Here is a 13,623-nt window from a genome sequence, read left to right as displayed (position 1 = left end):
TATGTGTTACATTCAGATTCATTGTTCAATTCTGAACCACATTTAATTTTAAATGTCTTTTCAATTAATTCATATTTGGTGGGATTTATGTGACCAAAACAACTTGTTCTATGCCACTAAACTCTATCCTAAAGTCCCTTTTCTATGGCTTTGTACACTATGTTTTTTATTAGTTTTGATGTGTTAAAATAGCAGCTTGGTACTGAACACAGCACATACCAGTTCCACGTGTAAGAGGTTTATTGGGAGACGGAGAGGCAAGGAAGGTGGTGGAAAGAGAGGAGGAGGGGGAGAGAGCGGGAGGGGCATTCCATATATATATATATATATATATATATATATATATATATATATATATGGATAATGATATAACACAGGTAAAGTTGGGAGGTGAGCCAAGTGGATTATGGGAATATGATGGCTGTTGTCTTGGCAACAGGTCTGTAGGTCCTGCCTATGTGATATCACAGGTTGTGGAGGTCCTGATTCCAACATACCTCCCTACTTGCTATTATAAAGAGAAGGGGAAAAAGGGAGGGGGAAGCTGATGGTGAAAAGGAAATGAGGGCACCGTGTGTCTTAAGCTGCTTCCTGCTGTCTAGCTAGGGGCGTTGTCCATTTTGGAGTGTGGCCGACTTTCACGATTGGGATCTACTTGGTAAACATTCACATCAGGTTCCTCTGTGGACAGGCAGCAGCTCTTTTGTGGGCAGTGACTGATAATCCTGTGACAGGAGGTCATTAATAGCTTGGTTAGAAATATTTTGTATTTGTTGTTGAAAGAATGTAGAAACAAGATTAATGAAGCAGGAAACAAATAATGTCAGGAAGATGAGTAGGAAAAGCGTTACAAAAGGGAGTATCCACTTCCATATAAGATTTTTGAAAATCCCATAACTTACTATCCCTGAAGTTCTTTATGTCTTACTATAGCTCCTGGATTTTATCTCTCAGTATCCTGGATTGGTTGATGTAGAGACAGCATTCTTCTTGGAGGAACAGGCAAAGACCACCTTCTTTAGCTGTCAAGACATCTAGCTCCCGTTGGTTCTGAAGCACCACGGCTACCAAAGAATTGATCTATTTCTGGATAGTAAGCACAGTTTCAGACATTTCTTGAAGATTGCTTTTAAACTGGGAAGTGAATGTATTATATTGGGTCATGGAAGTCGTTATCCCTGCAATTCCAGTACCAGCACCTACGGCTAGTCCCGTAGCCACCAAGAGTGATATGACTTGAACTGCCTTCTTATGTTGAGCAGATATCATATCTACAAGTGGGATTGGCAGGGGCTCATTTCCCTGAATTACTCCTGGTTCAGGGAAAAGGAGTACCAACATACAAACTCCTGACCAGCTGGCAGGTAGGTAATGATATGCCTGAGTGCCACAAAGAATTGACATGTTCTAGACTGCAGAGCATTGTGGCAGAGATGATATATCAAGGGTTATGGTTCTCTTGCAATCTAGGGAACTTAGTGTTTTTACAGGACATGTCGTGGTGGTATTAAAACAGTTTGGCACTCCAAAGAGAGGGATAGAGGAAAGTTATGGAGTCATGACAACATTGGGGTCAGGGGAGCTGACAAAGGGTGAGGTAAGGTTACTTGGGAATATCACCAGAAATGCTCTAAGTGACAGTTGTGAGTTAGTTCCAGAGGGTACACATGACCAGCAATCATTAAAGCACCTGGGCCTGGTGATATTAAGGAGCTGGTTTGCCAAAGTCAAGGTTTGAAGCAAAAGGTGAACTACAAGTTATTGCCATTTATGAGGCATGATGTCAAAGAGTTAAGGACCTCGGAGGAGTGTTTGATTATCTCCCCTACTTTTCCAATATTTAGGGACAATTAAGACATATTTTCTCTGGATATGGACAATACTCACTGGGGACCCAGGCTGACTTTTAAGGTAAAGCTTACCAACAACTCCTATCTCCTACCTGGAATCCCATGGGTTTTTAACATAGAAAAAGATTGTCTTTTGGTGTTGAGAAAAGAAATGATTGGTCCATGATCCCAGCATATGTTTCTGACAAGACCAATATGGGCAGCTCCCATATTCCTCTGGACATTTACTACAATAATCTTTTGTCTGGTCAAAGAGAAAGCAAGTATAGAGATCATAATATTTAGATGGGATAACAGATACAGGGATGATAGCAATTTGGATCGGTTCCTGGCATCTGGCTATAGAGCAGTTTCCTGACCCTATTTGGAATCTGTGGGTATTTCTTGGACTTCAGATCTCCCATGTCTAGTTCAGTGAGGTCGAGCTCGACTGCTGGAGTGGAGTCTCATTTTCTGCGATTGGGGACAAGATGGGTGGTCTAGATGTCTTTTGGAACTTAACAGAGCATGGTCCTTTTATGATCGATGAAGAAGTGTCATTTTAGGTGGAGGCATGAAAGATTTGAGGTGAGACAGATGGAACCAATGAGAGAGTCCCCTCAAGCTGTAGGGGACATGAGCATTACTTTAAAAGGGTTCTGTCATGTAGGAGAGAGGGGTTAGGGCCAATGATCTGGAGGGAATAGAGGACTTGGTCTCCAATGTCAACAGGCCATGGATCGGAGACAGTGTGTGGCCATGGCAGATGGTGGTCAGCAAAGTTCCATAGGAGAGAATGGATGTGACAAAGTAATGGGGTGATCTGTGGTATCTACAGGAGATCTGAACATGGGAAGAGGAAGCTGTGGCACTAAGGGCAACCCTGAACATTAGGTCTCAGCTAACAGAGAATGGGGAAGGTCTGGAGGCATCCTACCTAGTCCCACACCCAATATCTTAATACTGAGGCATCTTGTTCCCAGGGATCATTTCTTTATGTCTGCATTTACTTCAGTTTTTGTTGCTAATCTGTGAATGACTGTGTTTTCTAGTTGTTTCAAACAGCAATTGCTTGCTCTTTTGTTACATAAGGGATTGATATGGTGACTATATTGATTTTGGGTTTTTACTGCTTCCTCACTTATAATTGTCTCTGTGTCCTAATTGTCTTCAGTTCTCCATATTTCAGAGCCTACAGTCATCTGAAGGAGCCTTGACTGAGGGTGTGCCCTCATCAGATTGGCTGGTTGCTATGTCTGCGAGAGATTGTGTTGATGATATGGGAAGGCTCTTCCACTGAAGGTAGCAATATCCCTGTGTAAGTGGCCTGGGTTGGATGAGAGCTGGCTGAGCATGAGACAGTGACCGAACCAGAGAGAAATCCAGATAACCACTTTTGCCCATGGACTTTGTTCCTTCATTTTGTAGCTTGAGTTTTTAATCCTAAGCTAAAATGATGGACTATGATCTGACAGAACCATCCAAAACAACCATTTATTACCTGAGATGCTTTTGGTTAAAGTATTCAATCACAGCCGCTGAGTAGCAAGTTAGAAAAGAAAAAAGAATGGTATGCAAAACATTATTTTGGAGTTTAATCAGTTGTTCTCCTAGAACCTGGAAGATTAGAGGGTTAATAGACAGAGGAAGTTGAGGTCATAGTTTTTAGTGGAAAGTACACTCCGTGAAAAATTTAGCTAGAGCTCATTGGTGTGATATTATGGCCCAAAATCTTTGTTATTCTACTCATGCCCTCAGAAATTGAGTAATGTGGAATTTAAAAATAACTGGCTGATTTTTTAAACATTCATTTTTATTTTATATATATTTATGTTTTTCCTTTACATATTCATTTTAACATCCCAATTTCTCCCAGTCCCCATCCTTTCTCACACAGTCCCTCTTCTCTTCTGCTCCCCTTCTCCTCAGAGAGGATGGGGGCTCCCCCGGGTATCCCCCAATCCTGGCAGATCAACTCTCTGCAGGGCTAGGTACATCCTTTTCCATTGAGGCCAGACCAGGCATCCCAGTAAGGGGAACACTTTCCACAGACAGGCAACAGCTTTAGGGACATCTCCTGCTCTAGTTGTTGGGGGAACCACGTGAAGACTGAGTTGCACATCTGCTAACATATGTGGTGGGGGCCTCAGCCCAGCTGGTGTACACTCTGGTTGGTGGCTCAGTATGGGTTAGTTGACTCTGTTGGTCTTCCTGTGGAATTTCTATTCCTTCTCGACCTACAATCCTTTCTCCAACTCTGCCAAAAGACTGCCTGAGTCCTGGCTAATGATTGGATGTGGGTCTCTGCATCTGTTTCTGTCAGCTGCTAGGTGGAGCCTCTCCGAGGTCAATTAGTCTAGCCCCCTGTCTGCAGGCATAACAGAGTATCCTCAGTAACATCAGGGATTGGGCTTGCCAATGGGATGGGTCTCCAGTTGGGAAGAGTGTAGGTTGGCCGTTCCCTCAGTCTCTGCACTTTCTTTGTTCCCGCATTTCTTGAAGACAGGAAATTTTTTGAGTGGAAAAGTTTTTGGATCAGTTGGTGTGTTTATCTCTTCACTGGGGTTCCTGCCTGGCCATGGGGTGTGGACTCCTCAGTTTCCATATTCCACTGCTATGCACCTCAGCTAATGTCATCACCACACACTCCTGGGTACCTTCCCCATCCCTGGTCTCTGGCACATCCTTGAGATATCCTCACAACCCCACGGTGCCATCTGCAGATTTTTATTTCGTTGTCTGGCTCTCTGACCCTCTCACCCAACCTGGTCCTGACACCCCTTCCCCTTCCCATTTCCTCTTCCACCAATTCTGTCTTTTCATCTGCCTCCTGCAACTATTTTAATCTCCCTTCTAACTGAGATTCAACCATCCTCACTTGTTCCTTCCTTCTTCTTTAACCTCATTGAGTCTATGGAGTACAGCATGGATATTTTATGCAAAATTCATGTTGTCCTTGTTTTTTATAGCTGAATAATATTCTATCGTGTATATGAACCACATTTTCTTTACTCATTTTTAGGTTGAGGGACATCTGGGTTGTTTCCAGTTTCTGGCTATTAGTAATAAAACTGCTATGAACATAGTGGAGCACATGCCCTTGTGGTATTGTGAGGCATCTTTTGGGTTTATGTCAAAGAAGGTGCTCTAAGGGTAACACTACCTTCTGCTAAAGCTTAAATTAATGGTAAGGGAAGGCAAAATGATTTGTAGTCCCAGGCAAGAACTTGAATAAAACCTACTGCAACTGTGGTCCAAGCATGGCAGGATCCATCAATTTAGAAGCCAAACTTTACAGGATCATCCATATTGTGGTGATTCTGGAAATTGAAAGATGAAAAATGTAAGGTTATGGACACTTCCTCTATGGTTTCAGTTCAGCACTATTCCAGCCATCTTTTGGTAGAGTCACAGCCCCAGTGAAGATTCTGTGAGAGTTCATTGCACTCAAGTGTGGGATGGAAAAACCATGCCAGGATGTTTGATAGGTAGAGTGGGTTGAGATCCGGAAGACTTGGTGAACACACACCAGAGACTTATGGAACTCCCTGGTCCCTGACAGACTTCTGGCATGGAACATGTGCCATGTTTCTTATATAAAGAAATGTGACTTGTGGTCACATAGGCCAGAGCAGAGTTTTCCATGCTACTGAGGTACCTAGAGGTCCTGAGGGCTTTGCCAATAAGCTTCCCTTCCCAGACACTCCTCCCTGCATTTAATTCCTCTTTGTATTTAATCTCAGCCAGACTCTGCAGGGTGTATACATCCATTTTCTGTTACGAATAGTTAATGAACAGTTTAGAAGCATGGACTGTCTCTTTCATCTATCACCCCCATGGGGAACATAGTCTTAGCCTACAGAGCCGAAGCTAAATTTCCCATAGGAGGCCTCTCTGTGCTTCCAGCCTGCTTCTACCAAACTAAGGACAATCACATTTGAGCTGAGCTAGAGCTCCCCCTTTCCCTGGCCCCAGGCTAGATGCCAGCCTTCAGCTGGATGGCCCACCTCCATCATTGACTCATCCTCCACTCCCAAGTTGCCGGGATGACCAAAAGTTAGAGAACCTCATGTCTCTGGCCTCGTAGCTAGATCCAGGGACCCCCCCAAACCAGCTTGGGCTTCTCTCCCCCAACTCATACTGCATTTTCCCAACCCCCAATTAAGTGGTGCAGGGGGAGGTGCTTCCCTACAGTGGAATACCCACCTGGTGGTAAAGTGTAGAATTACCTCCCCTGAGCCTCTCTCCTGTGGCCTGGTGAATTGAAACCCACATTCAAATTGTGAGGATGAAGACTGAGTTGCATTTTGTGACCACAAGGTGTTGAAATACCTAAGACATTGAGAAATCTGCCATGAAGATATGCATACAGGGGTAGGAAGTACCTAAACAGAGATGTATAATAAGTTACTGGAATAAGACCATCTAAACCCTTAGAAACTCAAGTCCAATGTGTATGAGACAAAGCTGCAGGAGTTGGTGTTTGACATGCTGTGCTTCTTGCCTTGGTTCTACCTTCTCTCAGTATATGCACATCCCTATTTATTGGAATGAGAAGGTGTATTCTGTGCCATTGTATGTTGGAAAGATATAACTCGCTCTCTGATTTTACAAGATGTAGCGATGAATTGCTGTAAATTTTAACAGAAATGGCTTTTAAAAGCTGTCTTAATAAAAGTGATTTAGGAAAAAAAGAGAGAGATAGAGAGAGGGAGAGAGAGAGAGAGAGAGAGAGAGAGAGAGAGAGAGCCCACCTAACTCCAGTTATTTCTTTTTCCATTGTTCACTTACATGTAATGTATGTGGGCTTGAACTTCTCAGGAAGTTCAGGAGGGTAGTTATTGTATCATTTAAAGCTCAGGAAAGAACTGAGAGCCTACACTTGACCTAAGTTTTTTTTGTTGTTTAGTTTAGTTTGTTTGTTTGTTTGTTTTGTTTTTTTAGCATAATAGCCTTGAGTGGTATAATTAGCCCAGGTTGCATAAATTTTTACAAGCCTCAATTTATGACATTTAACTTCTTTGTGAGAGGGATTTTCAGAGAGAGTTTAAGATCAAAGGTACACAAATTTCACCCCAAACTTTTATCTTGAGTAAAAGACCAGAGTGTGAGGCAAATGGAAAGGGCTTTTCTAGCAGATAAAGGGGAAAGAGAAGGGCTTGCTATTCACTCTACAGTAATTATGAAACTTTGCAAGAGACAGGAAATGGGGGAAAATAAGAAGACACATATTCGTGCCTGTCCTGTATACTGTTCTGTTCAATACAGAAGAATCACATTGTTGAGCTGTGTGGTCAGACTCTGAAGCCAAGTCCTGTTTCAATTCTACAGCTTGTCAAATTGTCCTTATTGTATGACAATGAGCAAGTGGCTTAATCCGGTGTTCTCATCAGTGGTATGTAGATGGAGAACATAGTGTCTATTTTAGTTAGAGTTTTTGTGAAAAGTTAAGTAAGTCAGATGAAACATATTTTGCCAGAACTTATTGAAGGTTGAATGGTGGCATCAAAAAGTGTGTGTGTGTGTGTTTGTGTGTGTGTGTGTTCTGTCTCTTGCAAATATTATCCTATCCATAAATAGCAATCTTTTCAACTATGATTATGGATGCCACTATGATACTTTCCTGGACAAGCCAAATAAGTGTGAAGTCTAACATATAAAGTCAGAAGAGGCAAAGAGGAAGGCAGATGTACAGATGGTAACAGAGATGCCAATGATACCTAACAAATCCAAGAATGATAGAAGCCACCAAAAGGTATGGCACAGCAAAGAAAATGTCTTCCCTAGAGTTTCAGAGGGACCACGGATCTATTGACATCTCAGTTTTATTTTCTGGCTTCTAGACCCACAAAACAATGCATTTCTGTAACTTCATACCTCACAGTTTAGGTTAATTGGCAACTCTGGGAAATTAATACAGAGCTTCAAAAGAACCTACTGAAATATAATTTATAGGATTTACAATACACACATTTTAAATACACTACACAGTGGTTTTGCATGCATTACATTGTTAGATATTGAAATATGATGAAATATGTTTAACAAAGTTTGCCATTTTAACAAGACAAATTGTCTGCCTTACTGCCTTAAAATAGGGTCTCTTTTTTAATAAGAAGCTCACTGTTCAAACTAAGTTGAGTGGTTAGCATGCCCTTAGAATGTACATTTATCTTCCTTGAAATGCAGGGGTTACATACCAGGCTTATTTTCAGTTGTTAAGGATTCTAACTCAGGTTCTCATATTTACAGAGTGAATATTCTTAGAATTCTCAGTAGCCCACATTTAACCACTTGGGAACACATGATTCTGTCATTACATCACAATGTAGTATAAGCATCATTGTACAGGCTAGTTTAGGAAGAACAAGAAAATACATAATGTCAAGGACTGTGAGGAGCCTTAGATATATGGGTTGACCTTCCTAGGTCGAGTGAAGGAAATCTACTCCATCACCTGGTGATGACGTGAACTTACAAAGGACAGATAACAAGCCCTTTCAATGGAGAACATGTTGTTACTATATCCTTAAAGGAGATAGGGTAAATGCCACTTTAAATGGATATGAGTGATTCTGGTTAACATTAATGCTTTATCTTTGGGCAAGTTCATTGTCAACAACTGATTATTCAGTGTCATATCAGATCATCACAGTACTGGAAAGCTCTCTCTCTCTCTCTCTCTCTCTCTCTCTNTATATATATATATATATATATATNTGTGTGTGTGTGTGTGTGTGTGTGTGCGTGTGTGTGTACAATCAAAGGATGTCTTGGGGTTTCTATTGCTGTGATAAGACAGTATGACCATAAACAACTTGGGGAAGAAAGGGTTTGTTTCACTTCCACTTCCACATCACTGTCCATCATCAAAAGAAGTCAGGACAATAACGGCGGCAGGGAGGATCCCAGAGGCAGGAGGTGATGCAGTGGTTATGGAGAGTACTGCTTACAGGCCTGCTCTACAAGGCTTTCTCAGTCTGCTCAGGAGTAGCACCACACACAACGGTCTGGACTCTCCTACACGTATCACAAAGTAAGAAAATGCACCACTGCCTGGAGCTTCCCGGCCCAAAGAGGGTAGTTGTGGGGTCATAGAGTAGGACTCTGGTGATGGCTTTAAAGTCTGAGGGTCTCAGAGCTGCTGGCTGAACCCTGGTGCTGATGGCACCCGACCAGGTGCTGATGGCGGAAGGCAATTTAACAATTTCTCACCCTCCATAACCGCAAACTCCTTGTCCAAGGTGTTAGCAAGACCCAGTTGAGAGTCCTATCTGTGTCCACTTACCTTCTTCAAAGTCCCTGCTCCAAGGTGCCAATTTAGAATGTCAGGAGCCTTCATGCCCACAGAGGGTAGTGGTAGAGTCACAGAGTAAGACTCTGGTGATGGCTTTAAAGTCTGAGGGTTTCAGGGGTTTCTAGCTCTCTAATTGTATTAAATGCTGATGATGACTTCTAAAAAATCCTAGAAACTTTCTTGTGCTTTCTGAGGGTTTCTGACTGCTGGTTCAGGTGATTAACACCTGTAGCCTAATTATTAAGCAATGCAGCCTCTGTTCTATCTCAGCAGGAACTGCTGAGCTCTAACATTCAGCCTGCTAGTTGGAAGGAAAAGGGACACTTAGAAAAGTTATTATAGCATTTATTACTAAGTTGTAAAATGTTTCCTATGAGTGCTATCTCAGGGGAAAAGTAGAAAGATCCTAAGTGGGGAAAGGAAAAAAAAAATTCTACTCTAAGTGGGGAAAGGGAAAAAGATTCTCCTCTTTCTTCTTTGTCTTCATTACTTATACGGCTTTCAGAATACATGATCACATGTTGCAAAGTTCATCACAAGTTCACATGAAAAATCAAATCATAAATTGAGTTAGAAGTTTACAACAGAATATATTTACATGCATATCCATTAGGAGTTAATTATCTGGCTAAACATCCATCACCTGTCTCAGATCCACAGGTTCATTGAAGGTTGAAAACCATAACTAACTTATTAGTGAAGTTTTGTATAGATAAACCCAGTCGATATTTTATCTTCTAACTTGCACCTATAATAAATTGTTAGTTCCCTTTTTATAACCTTTGGTTAATTGTTTTACAGCCTCTTGGAATGTACTCTGAGTAGGAGAACATCTGGTTACCATTTAAGATTAATTAACTGGAGACACTTGGGAGACTGGCAGAGTTCTCATTGCAGCTTTAACTATCAGAAAAGGACCTAATAGCAGTTCCATTATAAACGAGCCTAATAACCACAGACATAACTTTAGGAATTCTTATAGGATCATTATTAAGACTTAAGTCATCTATTTGTCTACATAGCATCACTGTAAGACAGTTCATCTTCGTGGATCTGCAGAGATATGCTCCAAAGAGGTGTACTATTATTGATTATTATGTATGTTTAATATTAACAGGAAAGACATATTAATAGCAGGACTCTTTCCTAAAATAAGTCCCTTATAGTCTTGCTTAATAAGGGCTCACCTGTTGCAGATTATATAATAACCCGAAGCAGGCTATTTCAGGATGATTATCTGCTAGTATTTAGCTTGTCCCATTATGGCTCCTGACATCTCTTCCCTTCGAATAATATAAATGAAGCATATATATCTCCCTTAGAGCAGTCCTGATAGAAGACCCCTAAGCGCTTGAAGATGACTGGAAGAAGAAACAGAAGCAGAATAACTACTCCCATAATAATTCCCAAATTTATAAGAGAACTCCATAAAGAAAAAAAAGCTTAATTTTTTTGTGCTTAAGAGAACTATAAAGCAAAATTGGACATCCAAGTGTCAAGGGTTCTTAAGGGCTAATTTTTGTAATTTCTTGGTCTTGTGTGACTTTAACAAAAATTACCGTTTCTGCTTTTGTAAACAAAAGCTTGCTTTGTAGTAGTAACAAATGCTCATAACCTCTAAACTCCCTATTTGTGTTTTACTTATTTATTTAATTTATTTATTTATTTTTATTTTTTTGAGACAGGGTTTCTCTGTATAGCCCTGGCTGTCCTGGAACTAACTCTGTAGACCAGGCTGGCTTCGAACTCAGAAATCTGCCTGCCTCTGCCTCCCAAGTGCTGGGATTAAAGGCATGTGCCACCACTGCCTGGCTTCTATTTGTATTTTTAATATGATGGAATAGAGCAGTTTTTTAAAATCATTTCTCTCCCTCTCTCTCTCTCTCTCTCTCTCTCTCTCTCTCTCTCACACACACACACACACACACATTATGAAAAGAACCAAACTGACTTGGAAAAGAAGACTAACACATTTTAAAACATAGTTGTGCTAGTTAAAACTGCCACTCTGTGTACTTAGCTAAAATGGAGTTATCACTGCTGCTCTTCAAGTGCAAAACTGAGAGAGGCTTTTAAGTGAAGTGTAAAGAAGGGAGGATCACAATTGGAAGGCAAAAAGTGCAGAAATTGGATTCAGACAAGTAATCTCACAGTGAACAACACAAAGCCCTGCGAAGGACTTGAATTGCCTGTCAACCCTTAGGGTGTCAGACTTATCCGTGGCGTCGCCTTTTCTGTCAGAGCTGGTGGAGATGGCTACCAGAGGTTCAGAGAGGCACTGAGAACCTTCTCACAGCGGGTAGCACCGGGCTCGCGGAGCCACGCCCACTCGCCTTTCTCAGGGCATCCCGCCCCTCCGCTCTTCCACTTCCAGGGAGTGGCGCGCCTGGGCGCCGCCTTCTCGGAATCTGATTGGCTGGAGCATCAGCTGCTATCTCCCGCGGAGTTTAAACCCGACTCCTGGGCTTCTCGGATGGTCGTGGTCCTCGGGCAAGTGTGGGCACCCACGGCTGAAGGGATCGCCAGTCTGCGGGGATAGCGAGGCCTGCGGAGCCCGACCCCTTCTCAGCAGCTACTCCTGGCGCCTCGCGCGGCGGCTTGCAGGGCCGGGACGCGGAGGTCGTACGCGGAGCCAGGAGGCGGAGCCGGTTTCGGATCAGGGCGCTAACCTCTTGTTCTGCTGGGAGGGAAAGGGATCTAGGTCCCTGTGACCAGGTCTGAAATAGCTGCTTGCTTGTAGATAAGGATGCTGTTTCCAGGCAGCGCCTCTGCCTTGCTTGTTTTGAACAGAGAACTAATAGCTTGGCTAGGATCTGGGTATTGGGAGCTGGCACTTTGAGATGCGCTATAAGCTAGGGGATGGCATAGGGGGGTCCACGGGAGGGAGGAAATCAGTGTGTTTCATCAGGATCTGTTTTATTCCCCCCCCCCTCCCTGGGAAGTCAGAGGATGAGGAGAGGTCACAGCAGAAGGTCTGCCACGCAGCTGTGGATGAGACTGGGGCATTGGACTGGAGGGAAATGTGAAGATATGCAGTTAGTCTCCTTGCTTCCCTGCTCAGATTGCGAGGTGAAAAACTGCAATTAGCCTACCGACTTCCCTGTGGTTTTATGTTTTCTTTGGGGCAAAACTTCAGAACAATTGAACTTTAATGTTGAAACGTTGCGAGGAAACTTCCTCCCTGTTGCAGAAATTCATCCCCCAAGCCATCTTCTGTCAATTGCTTGACACCTTTCTTTCCACATCTGCTCAGCGCTTTCAAACATGCCCATTTCAACACGGGCAGATTGTTTTCTACTGAAAAGTTCTTTCATGTGTTCATACTTATTTATTTTTTTATTTAATTTTACTTTTTTTTTTTTTTTTTTTTTTTTTACGCTCCATATTTCATTCCCCGCCCCTCCCCACCCTCCGACTGCTCCACATTCCACATCTCCTCCACACCCCACCCCACCCCATCTCCACGTGGATGTCCCCACCCCCCACCCCACCCGACCTCTAAACTCTCTGGGGCCTCCAGCCTCTTGATAGTTAGGTGCATCATCTCTGAATGAACACAGATTGGAAGTCCTCTACTGTATGTGTGTTGGGGACCTCATATTAGCTGGTATATGCTCTCTGATGGTCCAGTGTTTGAAAGATCTCAGAGGTCAAGATTATTTGAGACTGCTGGTCCTCCTACAGGGTCACCTTCTTTCAGCCTTCCCTAATTGAACAACAGAGGTCAGTTGCCTCTGTCCATTGGTTGGGTGCAAATATCTGCATCCGACTCTTTCAGCTGCTTGCTTGGATCTCTCAGAGGGCAGTGATGATAGATCCCTTTTTGTGAGCACTCCATAGCCTCAGTACTGGTGTCAGGCCTTGGGACCTGTCTTAGTTAGGGTTTTACTGCTGTGAACAGACACCATGACCAAGTCAAGTCTTATAAAAACAACATTTAATTGGGGCTGGCTTATAGGTTCAGAGGTTCAGTCCATTATCATCAAGGTGGGGAGCATGGCAGTATCCAGGCAGGTATGGCACAGGCAGAGCTGAGAGTTCTACATCTTCATCCAAAGGCTGCTGCTAGTGGAAGACTGACTTCCAGGCAACTAGGGTGAGCCCACACCCACAGTGACACACCTACTCCATCCAGGTCACACCTATTCCAACAAGGCCACACCTCCAAATGGTGCCACTCCCTGGTCCAAGAATATACAAACCATCACAGGACCTCTCTTTGAGCTGGATCTCACTTTGGGCCTGTTGCTGGACCTTCTTTTCCTCAGTCTCCTCTCCATTTCCATCCCTGTAATTCTTTCAGACAGAAACAGTTATGGGTCAGAGGTATGGCTATGGGATAACAACCCCATCCCTCACTTGATGTCCTGTCTTCCTGCTGGAGGTGGGCTCTATAAATTCTCTCTCCCTACTGTCAAGAATTTCATCAAAGGTCCCTCCCTGTGAGTCCTGGTACTCTCTCACCTCCTAGGTCTCTGGTGCATTATTGGGGGGGGG

This window comes from Mus pahari, chromosome 19 (assembly GCF_900095145.1).
Source record: "Mus pahari chromosome 19, PAHARI_EIJ_v1.1, whole genome shotgun sequence".
NCBI lineage: Eukaryota > Metazoa > Chordata > Mammalia > Rodentia > Muridae > Mus > Mus pahari.
The sequence above is the reverse complement of the archived record's forward strand: the minus strand, read 5'-3'. Positions refer to the sequence as shown.